This window comes from Oncorhynchus gorbuscha, linkage group LG05, assembly GCF_021184085.1.
Source record: "Oncorhynchus gorbuscha isolate QuinsamMale2020 ecotype Even-year linkage group LG05, OgorEven_v1.0, whole genome shotgun sequence".
Classification (NCBI taxonomy): Eukaryota; Metazoa; Chordata; class Actinopteri; order Salmoniformes; family Salmonidae; genus Oncorhynchus; species Oncorhynchus gorbuscha.
The window spans coordinates 86,291,867-86,308,600 of NC_060177.1; positions in this window are offsets into that span (position 1 = coordinate 86,291,867).

Sequence of the window (16,734 nt, forward strand, 5' to 3'; positions counted from 1 at the left end):
GTTGTATAACTGACTAGGTATCCCCCTTTCCTTTCTGTTGTATAACTGACTAGGTATCCCCCTTTCTGTTGTATAACTGACTAGGTATCCCCCTTTCCTTTCTGTTGTATAACTGACTAGGTATCCCCCTTTCTGTTGTACAACTGACTAGGTATCCCCCTTTCTGTTGTATAACTGACTAGGTATCCCCCTTTCTGTTGTATAACTGACTAGGTATCCCCCTTTCCTTTCTGTTGTATAACTGACTAGGTATCCCCCTTTCTGTTGTATAACTGACTAGGTATCCCCCTTTCTGTTGTATAACTGACTAGGTATCCCCCTTTCTGTTGTATAACTGACTAGGTATCCCCCTTTCCCTTCTGTTGTATAACTGACTAGGTATCCCCCTTTCTGTTGTATAACTGACTAGGTATCCCCCTTTCCTTTCTGTTGTATAACTGACTAGGTATCCCCCTTTCTGTTGTATAACTGACTAGGTATCCCCCTTTCTGTTGTATAACTGACTAGGTATCCTCCTTTCTGTTGTATAACTGACTAGGTATCCCCCTTTCTGTTGTATAACTGACTAGGTATCCCCCTTTCTGTTGTATAACTGACTAGGTATCCCCTTTCTGTTGTATAACTGACTAGGTATCCCCCTTTCCTTTCTGTTGTATAACTGACTAGGTATCCCCCTTTCTGTTGTATAACTGACTAGGTATCCCCCTTTCTGTTGTATAACTGACTAGGTATCCCCCTTTCTGTTGTATAACTGACTAGGTATCCCCCTTTCTGTTGTATAACTGACTAGGTATCCCCCTTTCTGTTGTATAACTGACTAGGTATCCCCCTTTCCTTTCTGTTGTATAACTGACTAGGTATCCCCCTTTCCTTTCTGTTGTATAACTGACTAGGTATCCCCCTTTCTGTTGTATAACTGACTAGGTATCCCCCTTTCTGTTGTACAACTGACTAGGTATCCCCCTTTCCTTTCTGTTGTACAACTGACTAGGTATCCCCCTTTCCTTTCTGTTGTATAACTGACTAGGCATCCCCTTTCTGTTGTACAACTGACTAGGTATCCCCCTTTCCTTTCTGTTGTATAACTGACTAGGCATCCCCTTTCTGTTGTACAACTGACTAGGTATCCCCCTTTCTGTTGTATAACTGACTAGGTATCCCCCTTTCTGTTGTACAACTGACTAGGTATCCCCCTTTCTGTTGTATAACTGACTAGGCATCCCCCTTTCTGTTGTACAACTGACTAGGTATCCCCCTTTCCTTTCTGTTGTACAACTGACTAGGTATCCCCCTTTCCTTTCTGTTGTATAACTGACTAGGTATCCCCCTTTCCTTTCTGTTGTACAACTGACTAGGTATCCCCCTTTCTGTTGTATAACTGACTAGGTATCCCCCTTTCCTTTCTGTTGTATAACTGACTAGGTATCCCCCTTTCTGTTGTATAACTGACTAGGTATCCCCATTTCCTTTGTTGTACAACTGACTAGGTATCCCCCTTTCCTTTCTGTTATATAACTGACTAGGTATCCCCCTTTCTGTTGTATAACTGACTAGGTACCTTTCCTTTCTGTTGTATAACTGACTAGGTATCCCCCTTTCTGTTGTATAACTGACTAGGTATCCCCCTTTCTGTTGTATAACTGACTAGGTATCCCCCTTTCTGTTGTATAACTGACTAGGTATCCCCCTTTCTGTTGTATAACTGACTAGGTATCCCCCTTTCCTTTCTGTTGTATAACTGACTAGGTATCCCCCTTTCCTTTCTGTTGTATAACTGACTAGGTATCCCCCTTTCTGTTGTATAACTGACTAGGTATCCCCCTTTCTGTTGTACAACTGACTAGGTATCCCCCTTTCCTTTCTGTTGTACAACTGACTAGGTATCCCCCTTTCCTTTCTGTTGTATAACTGACTAGGCATCCCCCTTTCTGTTGTACAACTGACTAGGTATCCCCCTTTCCTTTCTGTTGTATAACTGACTAGGTATCCCCCTTTCTGTTGTACAACTGACTAGGTATCCCCCTTTCTGTTGTATAACTGACTAGGTATCCCCCTTTCTGTTGTACAACTGACTAGGTATCCCCCTTTCTGTTGTATAACTGACTAGGTATCCCCCTTTCTGTTGTACAACTGACTAGGTATCCCCCTTTCCTTTCTGTTGTACAACTGACTAGGTATCCCCCTTTCCTTTCTGTTGTATAACTGACTAGGCATCCCCCTTTCTGTTGTACAACTGACTAGGTATCCCCCTTTCCTTTCTGTTGTATAACTGACTAGGTATCCCCCTTTCCTTTCTGTTGTACAACTGACTAGGTATCCCCCTTTCTGTTGTATAACTGACTAGGTATCCCCCTTTCCTTTCTGTTGTATAACTGACTAGGTATCCCCCTTTCTGTTGTATAACTGACTAGGTATCCCCCTTTCTGTTGTATAACTGACTAGGTATCCCCCTTTCTGTTGTATAACTGACTAGGTATCCCCCTTTCCTTTCTGTTGTATAACTGACTAGGTATCCCCCTTTCTGTTGTATAACTGACTAGGTATCCCCCTTTCTGTTGTATAACTGACTAGGTATCCCCCTTTCTGTTGTATAACTGACTAGGTATCCCCCTTTCTGTTGTATAACTGACTAGGTATCCCCCTTTCTGTTGTATAACTGACTAGGTATCCCCCTTTCCTTTCTGTTGTATAACTGACTAGGTATCCCCCTTTCCTTTCTGTTGTATAACTGACTAGGTATCCCCCTTTCTGTTGTATAACTGACTAGGTATCCCCCTTTCTGTTGTACAACTGACTAGGTATCCCCCTTTCCTTTCTGTTGTACAACTGACTAGGTATCCCCCTTTCCTTTCTGTTGTATAACTGACTAGGCATCCCCCTTTCTGTTGTACAACTGACTAGGTATCCCCCTTTCCTTTCTGTTGTATAACTGACTAGGTATCCCCCTTTCTGTTGTACAACTGACTAGGTATCCCCCTTTCTGTTGTACAACTGACTAGGTATCCCCCTTTCTGTTGTATAACTGACTAGGCATCCCCCTTTCTGTTGTACAACTGACTAGGTATCCCCCTTTCCTTTCTGTTGTACAACTGACTAGGTATCCCCCTTTCCTTTCTGTTGTATAACTGACTAGGCATCCCCTTTCTGTTGTACAACTGACTAGGTATCCCCCTTTCCTTTCTGTTGTATAACTGACTAGGTATCCCCCTTTCCTTTCTGTTGTACAACTGACTAGGTATCCCCCTTTCTGTTGTATAACTGACTAGGTATCCCCCTTTCCTTTCTGTTGTATAACTGACTAGGTATCCCCCTTTCTGTTGTATAACTGACTAGGTATCCCCATTTCCTTTGTTGTACAACTGACTAGGTATCCCCCTTTCCTTTCTGTTATATAACTGACTAGGTATCCCCCTTTCTGTTGTATAACTGACTAGGTATCCCCCTTTCCTTTCTGTTGTATAACTGACTAGGTATCCCCCTTTCTGTTGTATAACTGACTAGGTATCCCCCTTTCTGTTGTATAACTGACTAGGTATCCCCCTTTCTGTTGTATAACTGACTAGGTATCCCCCTTTCTGTTGTATAACTGACTAGGTATCCCCCTTTCCTTTCTGTTGTATAACTGACTAGGTATCCCCCTTTCCTTTCTGTTGTATAACTGACTAGGTATCCCCCTTTCTGTTGTATAACTGACTAGGTATCCCCCTTTCTGTTGTACAACTGACTAGGTATCCCCCTTTCCTTTCTGTTGTACAACTGACTAGGTATCCCCTTTCCTTTCTGTTGTATAACTGACTAGGTATCCCCCTTTCTGTTGTACAACTGACTAGGTATCCCCTTTCCTTTCTGTTGTATAACTGACTAGGTATCCCCCTTTCTGTTGTACAACTGACTAGGTATCCCCTTTCTGTTGTATAACTGACTAGGTATCCCCCTTTCTGTTGTACAACTGACTAGGTATCCCCCTTTCTGTTGTATAACTGACTAGGTATCCCCTTTCTGTTGTACAACTGACTAGGTATCCCCCTTTCCTTTCTGTTGTACAACTGACTAGGTATCCCCCTTTCCTTTCTGTTGTATAACTGACTAGGCATCCCCCTTTCTGTTGTACAACTGACTAGGTATCCCCCTTTCCTTTCTGTTTTATAACTGACTAGGTATCCCCCTTTCCTTTCTGTTGTACAACTGACTAGGTATCCCCCTTTCCTTTCTGTTGTATAACTGACTAGGTATCCCCTTTCCTTTCTGTTGTATAACTGACTAGGTATCCCCCTTTCTGTTGTATAACTGACTAGGTATCCCCCTTTCTGTTGTATAACTGACTAGGTATCCCCCTTTCTGTTGTATAACTGACTAGGTATCCCCTTTCCTTTCTGTTGTATAACTGACTAGGTATCCCCCTTTCTGTTGTATAACTGACTAGGTATCCCCTTTCTGTTGTATAACTGACTAGGTATCCCCTTTCTGTTGTATAACTGACTAGGTATCCCCCTTTCTGTTGTATAACTGACTAGGTATCCCCCTTTCTGTTGTATAACTGACTAGGTATCCCCCTTTCCTTATCCCCCTTTCCTTTCTGTTGTATAACTGACTAGGTATCCCCCTTTCCTTTCTGTTGTATAACTGACTAGGTATCCCCCTTTCTGTTGTATAACTGACTAGGTATCCCCCTTTCTGTTGTACAACTGACTAGGTATCCCCTTTCCTTTCTGTTGTACAACTGACTAGGTATCCCCCTTTCCTTTCTGTTGTATAACTGACTAGGTATCCCCTTTCTGTTGTACAACTGACTAGGTATCCCCCTTTCCTTTCTGTTGTATAACTGACTAGGTATCCCCTTTCTGTTGTACAACTGACTAGGTATCCCCTTTCTGTTGTATAACTGACTAGGTATCCCCCTTTCTGTTGTACAACTGACTAGGTATCCCCTTTCTGTTGTATAACTGACTAGGTATCCCCCTTTCTGTTGTACAACTGACTAGGTATCCCCATTTCCTTTCTGTTGTACAACTGACTAGGTATCCCCATTTCCTTTCTGTTGTACAACCTTTCCTTTCTGTTGTATAACTGACTAGGCATCCCCCTTTCTGTTGTACAACTGACTAGGTATCCCCCTTTCCTTTCTGTTGTATAACTGACTAGGTATCCCCCTTTCCTTTCTGTTGTACAACTGACTAGGTATCCCCCTTTCTGTTGTATAACTGACTAGGTATCCCCCTTTCCTTTCTGTTGTATAACTGACTAGGTATCCCCCTTTCTGTTGTATAACTGACTAGGTATCCCCATTTCCTTTATGTTGTACAACTGACTAGGTATCCCCCTTTCCTTTCTGTTATATAACTGACTAGGTATCCCCCTTTCCTTTCTGTTGTATAACTGACTAGGTATCCCCCTTTCTGTTGTATAACTGACTAGGTATCCCCCTTTCCTTTCCGTTGTATAACTGACTAGGTATCCCCCTTTCTGTTGTATAACTAACTAGGTATCCCCCTTTCTGTTGTATAACTGACTAGGTATCCCCCTTTCCTTTCTGTTGTATAACTGACTAGGTATCCCCCTTTCTGTAGTACAACTGACTAGGTATCCCCCTTTCCTTTCTGTTGTACAACTGACTAGGTATCCCCCTTTCCTTTCTGTTGTATAACTGACTAGGTATCCCCCTTTCCTTTCTGTTGTATAACTGACTAGGTATCCCCCTTTCTGTTGTATAACTGACTAGGTATCCCCTTTCCTTTCTGTTGTATAACTGACTAGGTATCCCCCTTTCTGTTGTATAACTGACTAGGTATCCCCTTTCTGTTGTATAACTGACTAGGTATCCCCCTTTCCTTTCTGTTGTATAACTGACTAGGTATCCCCCTTTCTGTTGTATAACTGACTAGGTATCCCCATTTCTGTTGTATAACTGACTAGGTATCCCCCTTTCCTTTCTGTTGTATAACTGACTAGGTATCCCCCTTTCTGTTGTATAACTGACTAGGTATCCCCCTTTCCTTTCTGTTGTATAACTGACTAGGTATCCCCCTTTCCTTTCTGTTGTATAACTGACTAGGTATCCCCCTTTCTGTTGTATAACTGACTAGGTATCCCCCTTTCCTTTCTGTTGTATAACTGACTAGGTATCCCCCTTTCCTTTCTGTTGTATAACTGACTAGGTATCCCCCTTTCTGTTGTATAACTGACTAGGTATCCCCCTTTCTGTTGTATAACTGACTAGGTATCCCCCTTTCTGTTGTATAACTGACTAGGTATCCCCCTTTCTGATGTACAACTGACTAGGTATCACCCTTTCCCTTTCTGTTGTATAACTGACTAGGTACCCCCCTTTCCCTTTCTGTTGTACAACTGACTAGGTATCCCCCTTTCCTTTAGTTGTAGCATCTCAGACAGTGCAGGGTAGTGGGGGGAGTTATAGGAGGACGGGTTCATTGTAATGTCTGGAATGGAATAAATGGAACGGAGTCAAACACATGGAAACTGTTATATTGCACTTACCTGCACTGTCTGAGACGCTATTAACAGACCTTGGTGCCCTATCTGATACTGCAGTGACAACTGAACCATCAGGGGGAGTTTGATCTGGTGTTTCTTCAGGAGAGGCCATGAAATATGAAATATTACCATCAACCATCCCTCCACTTCAATAATCATTGTAAAGAAGAACTTGTTCTTATCAATCAAATCAATCAATTCATCAAATGTATTTATAAAGCACTTCTCACATCAGTTGATGTCACAAAGGTCTGTACAGAAACCCAGCCTAAAACCCCAAACAGCAAGCAATGCAGGTGTAGAAGCACGGTGGCACACCTGTTTGGAACACCTTCTGTTTGGAACTCCTTCTGTTTGGAACACCTTTTGTTTGGAACTCCTTCTGTTTGGAACACCTTCTGTTTGGAACACCTTCTGTTTGGAACACCTTCTGTTTGGAACTCCTTCTGTTTGGAACTCCTTCTGTTTGGAACACCTTCTGTTTGGAACTCCTTCTGTTTGGAACACCTTCTGTTTGGAACTCCTTCTGTTTGGAACTCCTTCTGTTTGGAACTCTTTCTGTTTGGAACACCTTATGTTTGGAACACCTTCTGTTTGGAACACCTTCTGTTTGGAACACCTTCTGTTTGGAACACCTTCTGTTTGGAACTCCTTCTGTTTGGAACTCCTTCTGTTTGGAACTCCTTCTGTTTGGAACTCTTTCTGTTTGGAACACCTTCTGTTTGGAACACCTTCTGTTTGGAACACCTTCTGTTTGGAACACCTTCTGTTTGGAACTCCTTCTGTTTGGAACTCCTTCTCTTTGGAACTCCTTCTGTTTGGAACTCCTTCTGTTTAGAACTCCTTCTGTTTGGAACACGTTCTGTTTGGAACACGTTCTGTTTGGAACTCCTTCTGTTTGGAACTCCTTCTCTTTGGAACTCCTTCTGTTTGGAACACCTTCTGTTTGGAACACCTTCTGTTTGGAACACCTTCTGTTTGGAACTCCTTCTGTTTGGAACTCCTTCTGTTTGGAACTCCTTCTGTTTGGAACTCCTTCTGTTTGGAACACCTTCTGTTTGGAACTCCTTCTGTTTGGAACTCCTTCTGTTTGGAACTACTTCTGTTTGGAACACCTTCTGTTTGGAACACCTTCTGTTTGGAACTCCTTCTGTTTGGAACTCCTTCTGTTTGGAACTCCTTCTGTTTGGAACACCTTCTGTTTAGAACTCCTTCTGTTCGTGTTTCTTATCACAGACACAATGAACCATTGTGAAATATATTAAAATATAGTACCATCCATAAACTATTTTCATCAGTTTATGTTTCCAATATATATATATATATATATATATATATATATATATATATATATATAGAGGGTGTGGTATAGGAGGTGTGGTACAGGGCCAATATACCATGGCTATGGGCTGTTCTTAGGCAAGACACTGTGTCTGGACACAGCCCTTAGCCATGGTATATTGGTCATATACCACAAACCCCCGAGGCACCTTATTGCTATTATAAACTGGTTACCAATGAAATTAGAGCAGGAACAAGAAATGTTTTGTCATACCCGTCATATATGGTCTGATATACCACGGATGTCAGCCAATCAGCATTCAGGGCTCGAGCCACACAGTTTAGAAATATATATAATATATATATATATATATATATATATATATATATATATATATATATATATATATATATATATATATATGCATTGACTTTTTTTTCCAGATGTTGTTGTGTTACAGCCTGAATTTGAAATGGATTAAATATAAATGTTATTGTCACCGACCTACACACAATACCCCTTAATGTCAATGTAATTATTTTTACAAATTAATTAAAGAATAGAAGCTGAAATTTCTTGAGTCTGTAAGTATTCATCCCCTTTCTTATGGCAAGCCTAAATAAGTTTAGGAGTAAATATTTGCTTAACATGTCAGATAATAAGTTGCATGGCAATAATAGAGTTTAAAATTATGTTTTAATGACTACCTCATCTCTGTACCCCACACATACAATTATCTGTAAGGTTCCTCAGTCGAGCAGTGAATTTCAACTGAAAAATTTGAAACCGCAAAGACCAGGGAGGTTTTCCAATACCTTGCAAAGAAGGGCACCTGTTGGTAGATGTGTACAAATTAAAAAGGCAGACATTGAATATCCCTTTGAGCCTGGTGAAGTTATTCATTACACTTTAGATTGTTTATCACTACACCCAGTCCAGACAAATATACAGGCGTCCTTCTTAACTCAGTTGCCAGAGAGGAAGAAAACCGCTTAGGGATTTCACCATGAGGCCAATGGTAACAGTTAGAGTTGAATGGCTGTGATAGGAGAAAACTGAGGATGGATCAACAATATTGTAGTTACTCCATAATGCTAACCTAATTCACAGTGTGAAAAAAAATAAACATATTCCAAAACATGCATTCTGTTTGCAACAAGGCACTAAAGTAATACTGCAAAAATCCAATACAACACATTATTGTGTATCACTGTCACGTTCTGACCTTTATTTCCTTTGTTTTGTCGTTATTTAGTATGGTCAAGGCGTGAGTTGGGGTGGGCAGTCTGTTTGCTTTTCTACGATTTTGGGATTTCTATGGCCTAGTATTTCCTCCGATCCTTCTCGCTTCTCCTCCTCAAACGAAGAGGAGGAAAACCCTTACAGAAACACCCACCAACCAAGGACCAAGCGGCATGGTAACGGGCAGCAGCAGCAACAGCAGCAGCAGCGGCCAGAATCACAAGACTCATGGACATGGGAGGATGAGTAGGACGGAAAAGGACCCTGGGCAGAGCCAGGGGAATATCGCCGCCCCAAAGCAGAGCTGCAGAGAGGCGGCATTACGAGGAGCTGGCACAGCAGCACGGCTGGAAGCCCAAGAGGCAGCCCCAAAAATGTATTGGGGGGAGGCACAGGGAGAGTGTGGCAGAGTCAGGAGTCAGACCTGAGCCAATTCCCCCTGTTTCCCGTAAGGAACCAGAGCCGGTTAGGGCGGTGGTGAGCGAAGCAGAGACAGTGAAGGAGTTAATGGGGAAATTGGAGGAGATAGTTATGAGGGAGGTGCTGTGTTGGTGCATGAGGCACGACATCCGCCTGACGGAGCGTGTCGGGATTTGATGGCACCTGGGTCAGCTCTCCATACTCGTCCTGAGGTGCGTGCTAGTCGTCTGGTGAAGACTGTGCCAGCCTCACGCACCAGGCCTCCGTTTTATGCAGTGGAACGCACGGTGTCCCCAGTACGCGTGCTTAGTCCGGTGCGCTACATCCCAGCTCCCCACATCTGCTGGGCTAGGGTGAAGATCCAGCCAGGGTGGATGGTGCCAGCCCTGCTCTGAAGATCTCCAGTACGCCTTCACGGTCCGGTCTATCCAGTGCCACCTACACGCACCAGCCCTCCGGTGGGAGCCCCCCGCACCATGCTGTCTCTCCGTCCTTTGTCTACAGGTGCTCCCGCCTGTCCAGAGCTGCTAGAGTCTCCTGCCTGTCCAGAGCTGCTAGAGTCTCCCAACTGTCCAGAGCTGCTAGAGTCTCCCGCTTGTCCAGAGCTGCCAGTCTGTCCTGAGCCGTCAGTCAGCCAGGACCTGCCAGAGCCGTCAGTCAGCCAGGAGCTGCCAGAGCCGTCAGTCAGCCAGGAGCTGCCAGAGCCGCCAGCCAGCCAGGAGCTGCCAGAGCCGCCAGCCAACCAGCCAGGAGCTGCCAGTCAGCCAGTCCTGAGCTACCCTTCAGTCCTGAGCTACCCCAGTCCTGAGCTGCCCCTCAGTCCCGAGCTGCCCCTCAGTCCCGAGCTGCCCCTCAGTCCAGTGGGGCCCTTTAGTAGGGTTGCCAGTCCAAGGTCGGTGGTGAGGGTCGCCGTTCCTAGGAGGACACTAAAGCGGACAAAGACTGTGGTGGAGTGGGGTCCACATCCTGCGCCAGAGCCGCCACCGTGGACAGATGCCCACCCAGACCCTCCCCTATAGGTTCAGGTTTTGCGGCCGGAGTCCGCACCTTGGGTGGGGTACTGTCACATTCTAACCATAGTTCTTTTGTGTTTTCTTTTTTTTAGTGTTGGTCAGGACGTGAGCTGAGTGGGCATTCTATGTTGTGTCATGGGCAGGTGTTAGTCATTGTCTCTGATTGGGAACCATATTTAGGTAGCCTGTTTTGTGTTGGGTTTTGTGGGTGGTTGTCTTCTGTCTTTGTGTGTCTGCACCAGACAGAACTGTTTCGTTTTTTTCACATTTGTTGTTTTGTATTTTGTAGTGTTCACGTTTATCGTCTTTATTAAACATGATGAACACTAACCACGCTGCTCTTTGGTCCTCTCCTTCGTCCACAGCAATCCGCCGTTACAATCACTCTCCATATTTTCAAGCATAGTGGTGGCTGTATGTTATGGGTATGCTTGTAATTGTTAAGGACTGGGGAGTTTTTCAGCATAAAAAAGAAATGGAATGGAGGTAAGCACAGTTGATTACCAAGAAGACAGTGAATGTTCCTGAGTGGCCGAGTTTCAGTTTTGACTTAAATCTGCTTAAATCTTTGGCAAGACCTGAAAATGGTTGTTAATGATCAACAACCAATTTGACAGAGCTTGAAGAATAATAAATACATAAAAAGGCATGTGTTTCACAATCTAGGTCTTAGAAACTTACCCAGACAGACTCAATGCTGTATTCAGTGCCAAAGGTGATTCTACAAAGTATTGACTCAGAGGTGTAAGTATTTCTGTATTTCATTTTCAATAAATTTTCTATAAAAAAAAATGTTTTCACTTTGTTATTATGGGGTATTCTGTGTAGATGGGTGAGATTTAAAAAATATATTTAAACCATTTTGAATTCTGGCTGTTCACAACAAAATGTGGAATAAGTCAAGGGGTATGAATACTTTCTGAAGGCACTGTATATACACTGAGTGTACAAAACTTTAGGAACACCTGCTCGACATAGACTGACCAGGTGAATCCGGGTGAAAGCTATGATTCCTTATTGATGTCACTTGTTAAATCCACTTCAATCAGTGTAGATGAAGGGGAGGAGACAGGTTAAAGAAGGATTTTTAAGCCTTGAGACAGTTATGACTCAAGTTGTGACGTGGATTGTGTATGTGTTCCATTCAGAGGGTGAATGGGCAAGACAAAATATTTAAGTGTCTTTGAACGGGTAGGTGCCAGGCACACCGGTTTGAGTGTATCAAGAACTGCAACACAGCTGGGTTTTTCACGCTCAACAGTTTCCTGTGTGTATCAAGAATAGTCCACCACCCAAAGGACATCCAGCCAACTTGACCACAACAGTGGGAAGTATTGGAGTCAACATGGGCCAGCATTCCTGTGGAACGCTTTCGGCATCTTGTAGAGTCCATTCCCCAACAAATTGAGGATGTTTTGTCACACAAAAGTGTCAACTCAATATTAGAAAGGTGTTCCTAATGTTTAGTATACTCTGTGTACTTTCAGTGTGTGTATATAATATACATATACAGTATATACACTACCTCATAGAAATGACCTCATAGAAATGTCCTTGTTTTTGAAAGAAAAGCACATTTTTTGTACATTAAAATAACATACATTTATCAGAAATATAGTGTAGACATTGCTAATGTTGTAAATGACTATTGTACCTGGAAATAGCAGATTTTTTTGTGGAATATCTACACAGGTGTGTTTTCAGCAACCATCACTCCTGTGTTCCAATGGCACATTGTGTAAGTCAATCCAAATGTATCACTTGAAAACGCTAATTAATCATTAGAAAACCCTTTTGCAATTATGTTAGCATAGCTTAAAACTGTTATAACACTGGCCTTCTTTAGACTAGTTGAGTATCTGGAGCAACAGCATTTGTGGGTTCGATTACTAGCTCAAAATGGTCAGAAACAAAGACCTTTCTTCTGAAACTCGTCAGTCTATCCTTGTTCTGAGAAATGAAGGCTATTCCATGCGAGAAATTACCAAGAAACTGAAGATCTCGTACAGCGCTGTGTACTACTCCCTTCACAGAACAGCGCAAACTGGCTCTAACCAGAATAGAAAGAGGAGTGGGAGGCCCCGGTGCACAACTGAGCAAGCGGACAAGTACATTAGAGTGTCTAGTTTGAGAAACAGACGCCTCAAGTCCTCAACTGCCAGCTTTATTAAATATTACCCGCTATACACCAGTCTCAATGTCAACAGTTAAGCGGTGATTCCGGGATGCTGATATTCTAGGCTGAGTTGCAAAGAAAAGGCCATATCTCAGACTGGCCAATAAAAATAAAAGATTAAGAGGGGTAAAAATAACACAGACACTGGACAGAGGAACTCTGCCTAGAAGGCCAGAGTCTTCTTAATTAAATGAATATTGGACTGTAGTTTCTCTTTGCTTATTCGAGCTGTTCTTGCCATAATATGGACTTGGTCTTTTACCAAATAGGGCTATCTTCTGTATACCATCCCTACCATGTCACAACACAACTGATTGGCTCAAACGCATTAAGAAGGAAATAAATTCCAAAAATTCACTTTTACAAGGCACACCGGTTAATTGAAATGCATTCCAGGTGACTACCTCATGAAGCTGGTTGAGAGAATGCCAAGAATATGCATAGCTCTCATCAAGGCAAAGGGTGGCTACTCTGACATATCTCAAATGTAAATATATTTAGATTTGTTTAACACTTTTTCTTTAGTACATGATTCCATATGTATTATTTCATAGTTTTGCTGTTTTCACTTTTATTCTACAATGTAGAAAATAGTACAAATAAAGAAAAACTATTGATTGAGTAGGTGTGTCCAAACCTCTGCCTGGTCCTGTATGTGTGTATGTACACCACATGACCAAAAGTATGTAGACACCTGCTTGTCGAACATCTCATTCCAAAATTGTGTGTATTTATATGGAGTTGGTCCCCCCTCTGCTGCCACAGGAGCCTCCTCTCTTCTCTGGAAGGATTTCCACAAGATGTTGGAACATTGCTGCGGGGACTTGCTGCCATTCAGCCACAAGAGCATTAGTGAGGTTGGGCACTGATGTTGGGCGATTAGGCCTGGCTCGCAGTCTGCGTTCCAATTCACCCCAAAGGTGTTTGATAGGGTTGAGGTCAGAACTCTGTGCAGGCCAATCAAGTTCTTCCACACCAATCTTGACAAATAATTTCTGTATGGACGTCACTTTGTGCACGGGGCATTGTCATGCTGAAACAGGGCCTTCCCTGTTTCAACTGTTGCCACGAATTTTGAAGCACAGAATCATCTAGAATGTCATTGTATGCTGTAGCGTAACAATTTCCCGAACCATGAAAAACAGCCCCAGACCATTATTCCTTCTCCACCAAACTTTACAGTTGCCACTATGCATTTCGGGCAGGTAGCGTTCTCTTGGCATCCGCTAAACCCAGATTGGTCCGTCGGACTGCTAGATGGTGAAGCGTGATTCATCGCTCAACAGAACGCATTTCTACTGTTCCAGAGTCCAATGGCGGTGCGCTTTACACCACTCCAGCCGACACTTGGCATTGCGCATGGTGATCTTAGGCTTGTGTGCGGCTGCTCTGCCATGGAAACCCATTTCATGAAGCTCCAGACTAACAGTTCCTGTGCTGACGTTGCTTCCAGAGGCAGTTTGGAACTCGGTAGTGAGGGTTGCAACCGAGAACAGATTATTTTTACGCGCTACGGGCTTCAGCACTCGGCGGTCTCATTCTGTGAACTTGTGTGGCCTACCACTTCGAGGCTGAGCTGTTGTTGCTCCTAGACGTTTCCACTTCACAATAACAGCACTTACAGTTGACCAGGGCAGCTCCAGCAGGGCAAAAATTTAAAGAACTGAATTGTTGGAAAGGTGGCATCCTATGACGGTGCCACATTGAAAGTCACAGCTCTTCAGTAAAGCCATTTTACCGCCAATGTACTGTATGTCTATGGAAATTGCTGTGTGATTTTATATACCTGTCAGCAACTTGTGTTGCTGAAATAGCCGAATCCACTAATTTGAAGGGGTGACTATATACTTTTATATAGTGTATGTACAGTTGAAGTCGGAAGTTTACATACACTTTAGCCAAATACATTTATACTCAGTTTGTCATAATTCCTGACATTTAATCCGAGTAATAATTCCCTGTTTTAGGTCAGTTAGGATGACCACTTTATTTTAAGACTGTGAAATGTCAGAATAATAGTAGAGAGAATGATTTATTTCAGCTTTAATTTCTTTCATCACCTTCCCAGTGGGTCAGAAGTTTACATACACTCAATTTGGCAGCATTGCCTTTAAAATGTTCAACTTGGGTCAAACGCTTTGGGTAGACTTCCACAAGCTTCCCACAATACATTGGGTGAATTTTGGCCCATTCCTCCTGACAGAGCTGGTGTAACTGAGTCAGGTTTGTAGGCCTCCTTGCTCACACATGCTTTTTTAGTTCTGCCCCCAAATGTTCTATAGGATTGAGGTCAGGGCTTTGTGATGGCCACTCCAATACATTGACTTTGTTGTTCTCAAGCCATTTTTCCACAACATTAGAAGTATGCTTGGGGTCATTGTCCAGTTGGAAGACCCATTTGCGACCAAGCTTTAACTTCCTGACTGATGTCTTGAGATGTTGCTTCAATATATCCACGTAATTTTCCTGCCTCATGATGCCATCTATTTTGTGAAGTGCCACCCCCGTACTTCACGGTTGGGATGGTGTTCTTCGGCTTGCAAGCCTCCCCTTTTTTCTCCAAACATAACAATGGTCATTATGGCCAAACAGTTATTTTTTTGCTTCATCAGACCAGAGGACATTTCTCCAAAAAGTACGATCTTCGTCCACATGTGCAGTTGCAAACCATAGTCTGGCTTTTTTATTGCGGTTTTGGAGCAGTGGCTTCTTCCTTGCTGAGCGGACTTTCAGGTTATGTTGATATAGGACTCGTTTTTCTGTGGATATAGATACTTTTGTACCGGTTTCCTCCAGCATCTTCACAAGGTCCTTTGCTGTTGTTCTGGGATTGATTTGCAATTTTCGTACCAAAGTACGTTAATCTCTAGGAGAAAGAACGCGTCTCCTTCCTGAGCGGTATGACGGCTGTGGGGTCCCATGGTGTTTATACTTGAGTACTATTGTTTGTACAGATGAGTGTGGTACCTCAGGCGTTTGGAAGTTGCTTTCAAGGATGAACCAGACTTGTGGAGGTCTACTATTTCTTTTCTGAGGTCTTGGATGATTTCCCCATTATATCAAGCAAAGAGGCACTGAGTTTGAAGGTTGGCCTTGAAATACATCCACATGTACACCTCCAATTGACTCAAATGATTTCAATTAGCCTATCAGAAGCTTCTAAAGCCATGACATCATTTTATGGAATTTCCCAAGCTGTTTAAAGGCACAGTCAACTTAGTGTATGTAAACGTCTGACACACTGGAATTGTGAAACAGTGAATTATAAGTGAAATAATCTGTCTGTTAACAATTGCTGGAAAAATTACTTATGTCCTAACCGACTTGCCAAAACCATAGTTTGTTAACAAGATATTTGTGGAGTGGTTGAAAAACTAGTTTTAATGACCCCAACCTAAGTGTATCTAAACTTCTGACTTCAACTGTATGTACAGTGTGTGTGTGTGTGTGTGTGTGTGTGTGTGTGTGTGTGTGTGTGTGTGTGTGTGTGTGTGTGTGTGTGTGTGTGTGTGTGTGTGTGTGTGTGTGTGTGTGTGTGTGTGTGTGTGTGTGTGTGTGTGTGTGTGTCTTTCAGAGGGTTTGGGTTTAAAGCAGAAGTCAAATTTCAGATGGACCTTGTGTTGGACCAATTGACCAATAAAATTATCCTAATTTTAATACGTTCTTTCACCAGAACATCAGCTTCTGTTAACATTAGTGTTGTGTGTGTAAAAAGGTTACACATAATAATAATAATAATATATGCCATTTAGCAGACGCTTTTATCCAAAGCGACTTACATATTACAGGCAATCATCTCAACAAATGTTGCTCTGTAAGGGTAGGGGAGTGTGAGATTAGAGCAAATCACTCTGTAAGGGTAGGGGAGTGTGAGATTAGAGCGAATCAAATGTTACTCTGTAAGGGTAGGGGAGTGTGAGATTAGAGCAAATCAAATGTTGCTCTGTAAGGGTAGGGGAGTGTGAGATTAGAGCAAATCAAATGTTACTCTGTAAGGGTAGGGGAGTGTGAGATTAGAGCAAATCAAATGTTACTCTGTAAGGGTAGGGGAGTGTGAGATTAGAGCAAATCAAATGTTACTCTGTAAGGGTAGGGGAGTGTGAGATTAG